This window comes from Sprattus sprattus (assembly GCF_963457725.1).
Source record: "Sprattus sprattus genome assembly, chromosome: 2".
NCBI lineage: Eukaryota > Metazoa > Chordata > Actinopteri > Clupeiformes > Clupeidae > Sprattus > Sprattus sprattus.
In genome coordinates this window covers 25,006,643-25,021,526 of record NC_137921.1, presented here as the reverse complement: position 1 = coordinate 25,021,526, position 14,884 = coordinate 25,006,643, and the positions used below count along the sequence as shown (strand labels likewise).

The 14,884-nt window shown below is 39.2% G+C and overlaps 1 protein-coding gene across 2 annotated transcripts in view; it reads right to left on the bottom strand.

Annotated features, from left to right (window-relative positions):
• Positions 1-14,884, bottom strand: part of vsnl1a (visinin-like 1a) — a gene marked incomplete at both ends in the record, with an annotated part of 88,756 nt that overhangs the window by 35,536 nt on the left and 38,336 nt on the right. The gene's annotated exons all lie outside the window — the stretch shown is intronic.

The following is a 14,884-nucleotide window of genomic DNA, read 5'->3' as shown; positions in this document are numbered from 1 at the left end:
GAGTCAGAGGACCAGATGGGCTCCCCCCAAGACACGACGATGATACAGCTATGCCATCACACTGCTGAAACTAATCTAGAAGTCTACACTGAGTAAAAACTCTAAGATGAAAAATAACCTGAAAGATCAGTGTTAATAATTGAAAGATCCATCTCAAAGACACACTGTAAAATAACGGTAAATTACTGGCAGGTACAGTTGCCAAACAAAAACCGTAAAACATCCTAATTCAAATAAAGTGCAAAAACACTATATTTACAGATATTTCCATTTAAGGATTTAAAGAGAAACACTGTTATTTTATACATTTTTCCTCAATTTATCAATCAAACACCATTAATAAAGTGACAGCCCTAACAGTTGAGCAGAGAAAAACTGTTATTTTACAGATTCTTCCAAATGTATTACTAGCAAACACCTTTAATTAAGTTAGGGTACTAAAAGTATTGCAGAGAAACACTGTTATTTTACAATGTTTTCCTCAATATTTAAGATCAAAAACCTTCAATAAAGTGGCAGCCTTAACAGTTTTGCAGAGAAACACTGTTATTTTACAGATTTTCCCTCAATTATTACAATCAAACACCTTCAATTAAGTGACAGCCCTAACAGTTCAGCAGAGAAAAACTGTTATTTTACAGATTTTTTAATCTATTATTAATATCGAACACTTTCAATAAAGTGACAGTACTACAAGTTTAGCTATTCTTTTTTGTTATTTTACAGATTCTTCCTAATTTATTACGAACACCATTAATTAAGTCAGGCTTCTTTAATTAAGATTAAACACCTTCAATAAAAGTGGCAGCCCTTACAGTTTTGCAAAGACACACTGGTATTTTACAGATTTTCCCTCATTTATTACAATGAAACACCTTCAATTAAGTGACGGTACTTTACATTTAGCAGAGAAACTATGTCATTTTACAGATTGTTCCTACATTTTTATGATCAAACACATTTATTAAAGTGGTCACACATGCTCAAGATTGTAAATTTATGGTTTTATTTTGGAAGACAAAAATAAAAACTCTAAAAGTACTGTTTAAAATGGATAACAATTATTTCAAACGTTGACTTGCAGGGTTTGTGTTTAGAGTTTATGTTTAAACAAAACAGATACATCTAGAAGTTTAAAATTAAGTTAAGTAAAAAATCATGGCACAAAAGGTAAATTAATTTGTACCAGGCCGGATTATACTCAGTTTTAAATGCAACGCGTAAGCACGTAAGATACACAAGAGCCCCTTGCGCAATGACCCTCTTTACGTGCTTAGTGCGTGCTTAGTGAGTCCCCCCCCCAAATTTTGGACTATCGTACAAAGCCACTTCGGCCCCACGCAGCTCGCAAAGACTGTGATTGACCTGCGAACCGATGGACTGAGAGATGAGCTAAACAGAGAACACAATGGAGAACTACGTATTTAACTAAATACACACTGAGACAATCACTAGACATAAACTAAATCACAAACAACAACAGCGTCCAACTCTGGGTGGTGATCGCGAGGGCACGTTACAGACAACACTGGGTAACACAAACGTGGAGAAACTAATAAACTAACAACATACAGGGAATACTACATTAACACAAAGAACAAGAACTAGGAACATGAACTAAAGATCGCACAGAGTCTCACTCTGGCTACTGTGCGCAATGGCACAGAACAGAGGTACACGGCTACAAGCCGGACAAGACAGTCACGTTACTCCCGGTGCCGTATGCACGCCACTCTGGATAATGCAGTCCTGAAAGTCTGGCGGCACGGAACTGGCTGACTCGGAAGCCAGTGGACAGGCAGCTTGCTGGGCTGGACACCCGCAGACAGAGAGCTAGAAGTCTCCTGCAAAGATTTCGTCCTTGTAGCGACGAGACCAGACACAGCGTGAGGGGAGTCCAGGTTATAGGCTATATAGGTGGTGAATCAGGTGTGTGTGATCGTGTGATTTAGGAGATTTTAATGCAGTGCAGCTGGGATGTTGAATGACACTGATGACATGCAGCTGGGAGTATGAGTGAGAGTAAAACAGGTGTATGTGCTTGTGTGATTGGGAACCTGAATGCAGTGAGTGAGCTGAAGGGGGCGTGGCTGGAGCGGAGCTCAGCAGGACAGTGACAATACCCTCTACCCACAGCAGTTACAACATTTGACTTCAGACTCATGTTAAACTACACGGAGTGAGTCAGTCCATTGCAAAGTAATTTCCCCCTTGTCTCGTCTTTATTGTTCTGCATTGCTCTGGGCCAGCCAGATCCAAGGTTAGGTCAGGTCAAAAGTATTGGGACACCTGACCATCACACATATATGAGTTTCACGCACATCTCATTCCAAAACTGTACCGCTCAAGACCAGGCCAACCTACAGAGGGTGGTGCGCTCAGCTGAGCGGACGATCAGAGCGTCCCTGCCCAACGTGAATGACATCTATCACAAATGGGTGGTCGAGGGTAAAAAATATCAGGAGGGATGACACACACCCCAATGCCAGCCTCTTCACCCTGTTGCCGTCGGGTAGACGCCTACGAAGCCTAAACTCAAGGACTGAGAGACTTAAGAGAAGTTTTTATCCACAGGCAGTGAGACATTTAAAATCAAATTTTTAATTCAACACCTTATTTTTATTAGAGTTATTTTTAAATTTTATTTTATTTACATTTTTAATTTTATCTTCATAAATGAATTAATTTATTTTATATTTGATTTATTTTTGCACAGTGTGGAGCATATGCCCTTTTACATTTCACTTCAATTTATTGTATGTGACAAATAAAAACACTTGAACTTGAACTTGAAAACTACTCTATAACAGCTGCCTCTCTTCTAGGAAGTCTTTCCACAAGATTTTGGAGTCGGTCTGTTGGATTTAGTGCCCATTCAGCATTAGGGAATTTGGACAATGCTCTTGTGTGACTAGACCAGGCTTGCAGATGCCGTTAGAATGGGTCCCAAATATGTATAGTGGTGTTTGGTTCAGGGGTGGCTTGATTTTAACCGAATGAACAAAGTGAGGTCTGTACAAAAATCTTTGAGTGTGGTGTGGCTTTAGCGACAATCTTGTCGCTAAATAGGCACCAATTCCCACAGACACTCCAAAATATTGTGGTGGTTTGTGTGGAATGGAAACTACTTCCGGTTCAGGGAAGTCTTGTGTTGTACACGGTCAAAGGCAAAAGTGTATATCTATGGTTGAAAGGCCATCATCTAACCTCTTCAATGACCCCTTGCTTATCAGGATAACCCAATCAGCCAGCAAGATAAGCAAAACTGTAACTAATATCATAGGTTGACTGACCTGTCAGTCTGACACAACGCGCGCACCCAAGACTATTTTATTTACAGTTGTTATCATATGCCCATGGTTGCTATAGTAAACTATACTAAGTCTGTACGTGGAAAACATAAACTAATACTTTTCCTGACTGGTCCACACGTGTGTCAATCATGACTGTAGACCAATGAGATGCAAAGATATCCAAGTGCAGAGAAGGTGGGATGTAATCAGTAATTCACGTGCATTTGTTTTGCCGTTTAGCCAAAGTTAGACAGTTTTAGACAGTTCTATACGAAATGCAGTTGTACAACGAAAAACATTTATTCTACATCATCATGGCTTCTAAAAATAAAACAGAGAATCAGCCCCAAAAATGATTGTTTTTATGGGGTAACAGCAGTATTGGAAGAGCTTCAACGGTTGGTTGACGAGAAGATTATAATAGAGTCTGGTAGAATCAGAAAGCAGCAAAAGTCACGGAAGAGTATGGGGAGGTCACCGATTATTTCTTACTTATTACTTTTGATTGGGATGAGATATCAGTTCCAAATTTGTTCAGGTGATGGCATACAATTGGAGGCACACAATTATATGACAAAACTGGCCAATTCAATTCATTTTTCCACTTACATCCACAGTAATCTAGATGTAAAAGAAAAAAAAAATTAAAATCACATTTTGGGAAGGTTATCAACATCTTTCTAAAATTTTAGATAACATATATGGTACTCTAAAGGTATTTTATCATAGCTTGAGGGGTACTCTGTAACATCAACAAAAGTAACAAAAGTAGGCCTTTACATTTGGGCATGGAATTTTAGGTAGAATTTGGCAAAAATGTTTATGCTGAATTTTTGAGGAATTCACTGTAAATGTACATGTTAAATTGTAAGTATGTACATAACCCTTAATATAATGAGCTTCATATTTAATCACAGTGTATTTTTATTTACATTTGCATGTATTTTAGAAAAATGAAATATTATGTATAAATAATAGTTATTTTCTGTAATCCATGTAATTTGTCATTATTGGCATTATCCTTAAAATAGCAGTCGTGTTTTTAATTTATAGTTAACCTCCATTATTATATGTAGTTTTGTATACAATTTTACAAAACAGAAAATCACTGTAAAAATACACCTACTGGTCTGGATTCATCCTGAAATTGCTTAGACAAAGTTGCTACCACACAGCACAACTTTGCCAGAAATATAGTGGGTCAACCTCAGAGACAACTCTATCCTAAAAGTACTTAGGTCACATGAAAGGTTTCAAATTTAATAAATCCCAACCAGTACTAGACTATACACAAGCCTTTAGCCCATAATGCTCCATTCAAATGTCTTTTTTGATCAGATAAAGGTTTCAGCTGTTTCTCAGTAAAAGTTGCAAACACTCTGTTGGGACAATTTGCACAATAACAACAATCTTATGGACTGTGAAGTCAAGATTTTGCTCTGTGCAGACTAGGGATGCATACCTAAACCCACGTTCAGGTTCAGGTCCGAATTCGAATCCAGATGTTTAGGTTCAGGTCCGGACCTAATAAGTCCGGACCTGAACCCATGGCATATTTGAATATATGAACTGTTTAAAGTATACTATTAATATAAATACATACAAAACATTTGGCTTCAAACTACAGCTTTTTTTTTTTTTTTTACTTCAAACTATGAACATTATATTAACTGTAAACAACAGTTTATAGTTTACTTAAATAAATATAAATAAGTACAAAAAACACACACACTACAGCTTCAAACTTATTTTGCAAAAATATGAGCATATTTTTCTTTGGAGTCAAAAATGTATTATTTTGTTTGTATTGTATTATTTATTTCATGGAATTTCACCATTTCTGATACCTATCTTTTCTATCTGTTTATAGTTAATCTTTTTACTTGAACACACTGAGTACGAGAAAATGTGCACTTCCCCTTTAAGAGACTAGGATACGTTTTGCTGTGATCTCCGTTTATTTGTCAGTCTGAGGTTGCTGATTTGCTGTTGACCTTCTCCCCTCTTTTGCATTTGCTGCACGTCGCGATGTTTGAATCTTTTTGTGCAAAATACAGCCACACTTTTGACCGTTTACCTTTCGGTATTTTCTCTGTTAAAAGGTTTATGGCTAGCTCTGTTTGTTCTTGTTCTGTGAAATGCTGCCTGCTCTTCATTGTCATAAGACTGTTGCTATGAAAACACCAATGAGCAACACAGGACAAAGTTTATATTGGGAGCTAGGGCAGTTGTGATAGTGCCCCACGAAATCTGCCTGGCAAAAAAATACAAAATAATTCATATAGATCATAGTGACACCACTAACGTTACTGCTAGTTAGCTATCGCTAGTTTTCTACTGTTTTGGAAGCAGCCCCTGTGTTTCATGTTGCAGCCTGAAATAATTCCTGTTTATAAGACACATTTTACATACGTTTTCAAGATTTAGCTGCATGATTTGTTCCTGTTATTTATTTAAATCGGCTCAGGCACCGAAATCTGCGTGACATTTCGGTCTGGGTAAAGGAATGACTTTTTCCACCGCGAATTCCGCGACCTATGGAAGGTTTAAGATGGTCTTGAACGAAAAGAATATAGTATGTGAGTGCTAGATTTTTTTACAAGTCCAGTACCGAATCACTGGGGTTTCGGTTTTTCTGGACCTGGACCTAAACGTTTTTACAAGTCCAGAACCGGTCCGGCGTACCGGTACGCATCCCTAGTGCAGACACATAAATCAGAAACGGAAAAAAGTGTAGCAGGCATGCTGAAGTGTGTGCTGCAAGCATTGGGAGTGTCCTTATCACTCTGACAATGGTTACAACGTGGCGGAGAGCTGTCATTTCATGTCCTAATTAGGCCTCCTAAAAATGAATGTAGAGCCGAGGGTGCTCGATATGTATTGGTGATTTCTATATTAGCCCCCTTTGGATACGGTTGAGTTTTAAAGTTTGTTACAAAATGGAGAATATTAGCTCTAAATAGGAGCTACCATTGGCTGATACTAAAAAAAATACAAATGTGTTACTTATAGAGCCCATTTCTTTGTATGCATTTATTTACATTTCACATTTTCAATAACACCTGAATGATAACTCAATGTACACAGTAAAAAATGGGTTGTTAATATTTCAGAGTTAAGTTATTTAAAACTATATAGTGTAATTTCATCATTGTGAAGAGTTCATTTGACCAAACAGTTGAGTTAAAGATGAGAGTTAAATTCTGTTTACGTGCAGTGAAAACTTTGACTCTAGAGCGTGATGAATTCCCCGCCACTTTTGCCGAAGATTTGTAGGTAGCAGCACACTGGGAATTTCTCTGACTGGAGATAGACACCGTTGCCGTTGGGTAAGTTACATTCCTGTGTTAACATCAAAAACGTATTTTTAATGTAACAAAGCCTTATTTTAGAGTTGCATCGATGATGAATGAAGTTAGTTAGGCTACTTTTACCGTTCATATCTAGATTGTATTGTCAACTCTAGCGTTAAAGTTCGAGTGAGCCGTTTGACTGGGTTAAACGTGGGGTGAGCTTGCCGTCAACCCGGTGTTGTACCCGATTCAGCACCCCCGTCAGAATATGCACCCCCTTGACGCACCACTCGCAGTTCGCCTAAACAAACGCAGGGAAAAATACTATACTACGTTTCCATTATTTGTGAAAGAGATGGAAGAGAAGAACACAAGTGATTACAGTCTTTAGAACTGTTCTAAAGAGTACAAACAACCGATGTTTTTCTTCCAAAAGCCTCGGATAATAGCGAACGCAAAAGAACACCTTTTTGTTCTGTGGAAATATATAGCCTACCCCAGCCATGACTACAATTAATTATATATATAATTATATATATAATGAATTAATGTAATTTTGAATGAGCAAGTTGAATGAATTTGACACGGTGTTTCACAAGACTAAATAACGAAATGCAGTTTAGTATCTAACAGGAAGTGCAAATAAGCAGAAAGTGCAGAATATGAATGGCAGTGGTATATACATAATGAGATAGTATAAGATACAGTATGATACAGTACTCTGCATACTCATACTAGTCCCATGTCTGTACTCTGAAAAGCATTTGATGATCGGATCAACAGAATTATTTTAAAGGGGGGGGGGGGGGGGGGGGTGCATATCACGACAGGCCAATTTCATTCAATTCTACTAGGAAGGTGTCACATGCATGAAACTCACTGTGCTTACTCATACTAGTCCCTTGGCTGTACTCTGAAAAGCATTTGATGTTGGAGAAATAGGCCTGTCGTGATATGCACCCCCCCCTTTAAAAGAATTATGTTGACCCCAACATCAAATGCTTTTCAGAGTACAGACATGGGACTAGTATGAGTAGGCAGAGTGAGTTTCATGCATGTGCCACCTTCCTAGTAGAATTGAACAGGGGGTGCTTATTCTGACTGGTGTGAAAATAGGCCTGTCGTGATATGCACCCCCCCTTTAAAAGAATTCTGTTGATCCGATCATCAAATGCTTTTCAGAGTACAGACATGGGACTAGTATGAGTAAGCACAGTGAGTTTCATGCATGTGACACCTTCCTAGTAGAATTGAACAGGGGGGTGCTTATTCTGACTGGTGTGAAAATAGGCCTGTCGTGATATGCACCCCCCCCTTTAAAAGAATTCTGTTGATCCGATCATCAAATGCTTTTCAGAGTACAGACATGGGACTAGTATGAGTAAGCACAGTGAGTTTCATGCATGTGACACCTTCCTAGTAGAATTGAACAGGGGGGTGCTTATTCTGACTGGTGTGAAAATAGGCCTGTCGTGATATGCACCCCCCCCTTTAAAATAATTCTGTTGATCCGATCATCAAATGCTTTTCAGAGTACAGACATGGGATTAGTATGAGTAAGCACAGTGAGTTTCATGCATGTGACACCTTCCTAGTAGTATTGAACAGGGGGGTGCTTATTCTGACTGGTGTGAAAATAGGCCTGTCGTGATATGCACCCCCCCCCCTTTAAAAGAATTCTGTTCATCCGATCATCAAATGCTTTTCAGAGTACAGACATGGGACTAGTATGAGTAAGCACAGTGAGTTTCATGCATGTGACACCTTCCTAGTAGAATTGAACAGGGGGTGCTTATGCTGCATGGTATGAAATTGGCCTGTCGTGATATGCACCCCCCCCCCCCCCCCCTTAAAATAATTCTGGTGATCCGATCATCAAATGCTTTTCAGAGTACAGACATGGGACTAGTATGAGTATGCAGAGTACTGTATCATACTGTATCTTATACTATCTCATTATGTATATACCACTGCCATTCATATTCTGCACTTTCTGCTTATTTGCACTTCCTGTTAGATACTAAACTGCATTTCGTTATTTAGTCTTGTGAAACACCGTGTCAAATTCATTAAACTTGCTCAATCAAAATTACATTAATTCATTTTGTAGTCATGGCTGGGGTAGGCTATATATTTCCACAGAACAAAAAGGTGTTCTTTTGCGTTCGCTATTATCCGAGGCTTTTGGAAGAAAAACATTGGTTGTTTGTACTCTTTAGAACAGTTCTAAAGACTGTAATCACTTGTGTTCTTCTCTTCCATCTCTTTCACAAATAATGAAATCGTAGTATAGTATTTTTCCATGCGTTTATTTAGGCGAACTGCTTTCCTTTCCGATCAAGCGAGTGGTGCGTCAAGGGGTGCATAGAAAAACATCGGTTGTTTGTACTCTTTAGAACAGTTCTAAAGACTGTAATCACTTGTGTTCTTCTCTTCCATCTCTTTCACAAATAATGAAATCGTAGTATAGTATTTTCCCCTGCGTTTGTTTAGGCAAGCGAGTCGTGCGTCAAGGGGGTGCATATTCTGACGGGGGTGCTGAATCGGGTACAACACCGGGCACTACAGCATATTCATTTAAAAGAACGTTTCTTTCTCTCAGTTGACCTGGTCATATCATTTGTTATGTGGTTCTGTAAATTCCATTTTGTACAGGTAATAGGTAGTGTTAACCACAGTTTGTCAATCCATTTTGATGAAGGCTAATTGTGTTAGTCTTGACGCTAACTGCCAGCGACATGTTAGCTAACTAGCTGCTAGCATTCTGTATTCTCTCTCTTTGTGATGGATGTTCCATGTTGTAGTATTTTTCATTAACTAATGATGTCAAGTGTCAAATTCGTAAAATACCGTTAGCTGGGTGTCGATAGCTAAAACAACTACTGTATTAACATGTTTAGCTGTTCTTAGCCGACTTAGCTTAACTATATCAACCTTGCTATGCTGTCCACAGAAACCAGAGTGCTTTGAAGAAGCTGAGAAGAACCTTGACGTCGGTAAGATAATGGAGCAACGTGTCACTTCACATATTTGCAATAGCCTACCAAAGAATAACGTTAACGTCAACCAGAGGATGTATAGCATTCATAGGAGAAGCATTATTTTTGAAAAAATAAATCAATAAAACGGCGTCAGAATGGCGAATATGGGTGAAGCACCATTTATTTTTTTTGCAACCCTTTGTACCCTTAGTAATGCTAACATCCTTAAGCCACCACTACTTCCATTAGTGCAGTTTACTTCTTGTAATGCTTGATGTCAGAGTGCTGCTCAATGTTGTTCTATATATTATTCTATTCTGCTTGCTGCCCCAGGATGTAACTTTGTTGAACTGAATTACTATTTTTTTTATATAGATAAATTCACAATGCTGCTACGAGTTCTGTTTGGGGGAGAGCAAAAATACATCAAGCTGTCTGAGCTGACATTTGAAACTTTTTTGAAAGAAGGTTAGTATGTTAAGTTAAAAGAGTATTACAAGGGTTGTACTCCTAATGCATCATATTGAACCGTTCCTTTTGAGAACTAGATTGTTCTGAGCAGGAAATGCATGTGATTTCAAACTTTTGAAACACTACATTTCTGAAATGTCCTGTTTTTTCCCACATCAGTGTGCCTGAAATTCAACATACCAGAAGGCAGGCAGCTATTTATGAAGGTTTATGACCAGTCTGACACAGAGGTTGACTCTGAGGTTTTTGAAGAGATAGTGAGGGATTCACCTGGAGCCTTTCGAATCATGTTGGGCAGTGAAGAACTTGGTAATCTTTGAGACCAATCACAGACATGTTAATTTAGCACGAAGGCTGATGCGAGACTATGTATGCCATTAAATATAACAGCTCCATACAACATGTTTCTATTTTGTATAATTTTCATAATGCACAGGTGCCTCGCAATCATCCTCATGCTCTGTAACATCTGAGGACACTGTCATTTTAAACTTCTCGATGTGTGACGATGAAGAAGCAGCTCCTGTTGGAGCAAGTCAACCCAAAAAGCCATGTCGGATGAACTATGAAGCAAAAGTGGTAGGTAGTTGAAATTTTTATGCTGTCTAATCTGAATAATGTTCCATATGATAAGGGATGTTCTTGAGATAATTGTGTTTCAGCGTTACATATGGTTTAAAATTGACTGAAAGCATATTTTATTTCACTTGAAGTTGGTTGAAAAAATCCTAACATCAAGGCCTGGTGGTGAACGCATCCTGCAAGAGTATGGGAAAACTAAGGGCCTGATTTACTAATATGCGAGCGCTTCTTAATCTGCGTTCGCAAATTAACGCACGGTGTTTTTGCGCATTTTACTTGGTATTTATCAAGCCAGATCTGCGCTGGGCAAACTGTGCTTACTCCGCCCTTTAAAGAGCCTGATTTACTAAGATTGATTTGCGAACGCATCTTTGCCAGGCGCACATTAACGCACGGTGATTCCCCGCATTTTTTTATCAAGCCAGATACGCGCTGGGCAATCATTATTTAGCGCACCGTTAAAAGACTGGAGAACTTGCCAGCAAGTTACTGCCACCATGGAGATTCGAGGAAGAAAAAACTAAGGTTCAGCGAATAGATAGCGAATAGATAGCGAATAGATCGCTCAATCACTGAACCTGATTCAATGGGTTATATTGTTGTTTTGCCCGCCATCATCTACAGCGAGATGTTTAAAAGAACACGATTATAAATAGTATGCTATTGGTGGCATTAATGCATAAACTGTCTATTATAACAATATATATGTGTACATGGCGAGATTAATACGTTCTACAAGGGACATGGGTTCACTACAATATATCCCCACTGAAACAAATACATTTACCAAGTAGACAGGCCTCTCCAAAATCACCGTTGCTCAATCATGGATAAATGGCACTATTCCGAAAGATAAAACTGTCATGGACAGACCACTTCCACGTAAGTAATGGTCATGTTGGCATCACATATGACCTGGACATTCATTGAATATGTGTGCGTTCTGTCGGTAAACGTGTTCGCGGATTGAAGGTGGGACTGTTTGCATGTGGGTGCGATCAATTTCTCCAATTACGTTCGGAAAATTGAATTTCATATATATGAATATATGAATTATACGAGTTGAAACAAATATTTCTGTTCGCTGTCTCTGTCTATGTCTTTGCCTTGCTGCTGCCATATCAACGTTTTCAGACTCAGTGGAAATGCGCTTGGTTAAGACGTGCTTTTATGAGGCGGAGAATTAGCCTGCAAATCAGAGATGTGCGCTCGCCGGGCAGTTTAGTAAATACCACGCAGTTCATCATTAGGCGCACTCCTCCCATTAAATAGCGCTACACGCCTACGTTACCACCCACGTTTCCGAACCATCCCACCTGTTTGCATGTACACACCCTCAAAGCGTTAATATGCGCTGCGCCAGCTTAGTAAATACCGTTTTTCGTTACGACCGCTATTTTACGCCAGAAAATGGGCGCAATCCTGTTAGTAAATCAGGCCCTAAATCTCTGACAGATGCCACTAGAAGACAGATGATAAACATACTTACTGCTGAGATGACAGAAACACATGGGTAAGCATCAAATATTAGGCTATCAAGATATATTGTTAGTATTGACAGGCTATATAGACAATTGGTATTTATAGTACTGTGCAAAAGTTTTAGGCAGGTGTGAAAAAATGCTATGAACTAAGAATGCTTTGAAAAATGTAAACAATAAATGTTTATTTTGTATCCATTTACATGGTAAGACTGAGCACAGCAACAAGACACAACGTAGTTATACTGCATCAGCAGGGTCTCTCCCAGACAAAGATTTCAAAGCAGACAGGGGTTTCAAAATGTGCAGTTCAAGCTCTTTTGAAGAAGATGTTGAGGATCGTAGACGCAGTGGTCAGCCAAGGAAACTTAATGCAGCTGATGAAAAACACATCAAGCTTATTTACCTTCGAAATCGGAAGATTTCAAGCAGTGGTATCAGCTCAGAACTGGCAGAAACCAGTGGTACCCAGGTACAGACATTTACTGTCCGGGGAAGTCTGGCCAGAAGTGGTCTTCATGGAAGAGTTGCAGCCAAAAAGCTCTACCCCGACAAGGAAACAAGGCCAAGTGACTGAACTAAGCACGAAAACATAGAAACTGGGGTGCAGAAACATGGCAGAAGGTGCTCTGGACTGATGAGTCAAAATTAGAAATATTTGGCTGTAGAAGAAGGCAGTTTGTTCGCCGAAGGGCTGGAGAGAGGTACAATAATGAGAGTCTGCAGGCAACAGTGAAGCATGGTAGAGGTTCCTTTCCAGTTTGGGGCTGCATTTCTGCAAGTGGAGTTGGAGATTTGGTCAGGATGAATGGTGTCTTCAATGCTGAGAAATACAGGCAGATACTAATCCATCATGCAATACCATCTGGGAGGCGTATGATTGGCACCAAATGTATTCTGCAGCAGGAACATAACCCCAAACATACAGCCAATGTCATTAACAACTATCTTCAGCTTAAAGAAGAACAGAAAGTCCTGCAAGTAATGGTATGACCCCCACAGAGCCCTGATCTCTACATCATCGAGTCTGTCTGGATTTACATGAAGAGACAGAAGAATTTTAGGAAGCCTACATCCACAGAAGATCTGTGGTTAGTTCTCCAAGATGTTTGGAACAATTTACCAGCCGAGTTCCTTCAAAAACTGTGCGCAAGTGTATCTGGACGAATTGATGCTATTTTGAAGGCAAAGGGTGGTTACACCAAATATTGATTTAATTTAGAATTTTCTTCTGTTCCTTCACTGCATTTTGTTAATTTATGAAGAATTGATGAAAATAAACTGTTAACACTTCCATTTTTGAAAGCATTCTTAGTTTACAGCATTTTTTCACACCTGCCTAAAACTTTTGCACAGTACTGTATTTGATTTGTGTTGTCTAATTGTCAATTGAGTGTGACGGTCATTATGTGATTCTTGTATTAGGACATCGCCCCCCAAAAGTGTCAGAGTGATTTATGCACAGGGGATAGTTGCTTTGTTTCCCTATCTGGAAGACCCATATTCACAACATGGATATGTAAGTATATCACAATATTGCATCATTACAACATTATGCATATATTCACTGTTTGAATTGCTGATAGCATTCCCTTTTGGATATATTTATAATTACATAGGAACATTATTACGATCCAGAGAGCGGTTCTGGATACCTTGCATGGCGATTGAAGACCATCCAAAGAAAAAGTTCAGAGGAAAGAGGTGGCTCAGTTAGCAGATCTCCCAAAGGTAAGTTCAGTATCTGTTATCAATGAAATTGAGTCATGAAGTATCGAGATAGGAGTCTACAAATTTCTGTTTTGTTTGAAGTTGGTGGGCCAAGCCATGGTCGACAACCCTTCATAAGTGACAAAGTGCTATCTGATGAGGATGTGGAAGCAGCAATTGCAGTTTTGAGACACTCTGCTGATGAAGACACTATCCGTGAGAAGATGAAAACTACCTTCATTTATCGTCAAGCAATGGTCAATGATCAAAGCAAAGCAGCAGATGTCTTCTTGGTCTTTCCACGGTTTCTGGACACACCAGGACTGGTATGATGTCTAAATTCACCGAATCATCAAAATAATCAATGCAGTATCTGGTATCACTTATCATTGCTCTCTATGTATGTTGTATTGCAGATAGAACAAGATTTCAGACTCTTGTTTGGGGAGCCCACAGCCAACACATTTTTGGAGAGGTGGCCAACCACTTTCAGAGCAAAAGTCATAAAAGAAAGCCATGGACTGGTGCCTACCACAGAGCTTTTGGATTTAATGCGCAATGTTGAGTCAACCGCTGAAGTTGAGAACGGTATGAATACAACTGTTTTCACTTGGTATTGTTGCTTATGTAAGTGGACAATATACTGTGCATTTTGGTTATGGTGCCGGCTTAACATAATTGTGGCATTATATTGACCTAATGTTGTTGTACTGATCTGTAGGGTGGGACAGTGACATGTCTGCGATTTTGCTGCTGCTACATCTGCTACCACCATCTGCTCAAGGTCGAAAAAGGCCAGGAAAGATATCTGCATCTCAAGCTGTAGATCAGCTCATCAGATTTCAAAAGGTATACGCAACAGTTGTTGAAAATACTTTCCATCACAATAATCAATACATTTACAGCTTGAAGTGGTCTGATCTGATGTCTTTTGTTATTCACCAAATGCTTTTGTTGAATGCCTTTTGTCTTAGGCTGGAACCAGCGTGCAACAACATCTGGACAACATCACCCAAAGCAGTCAGCCCTATCTTCTTGCGCAGGGATCCACCAGAAGCAGCATTCACTCATTC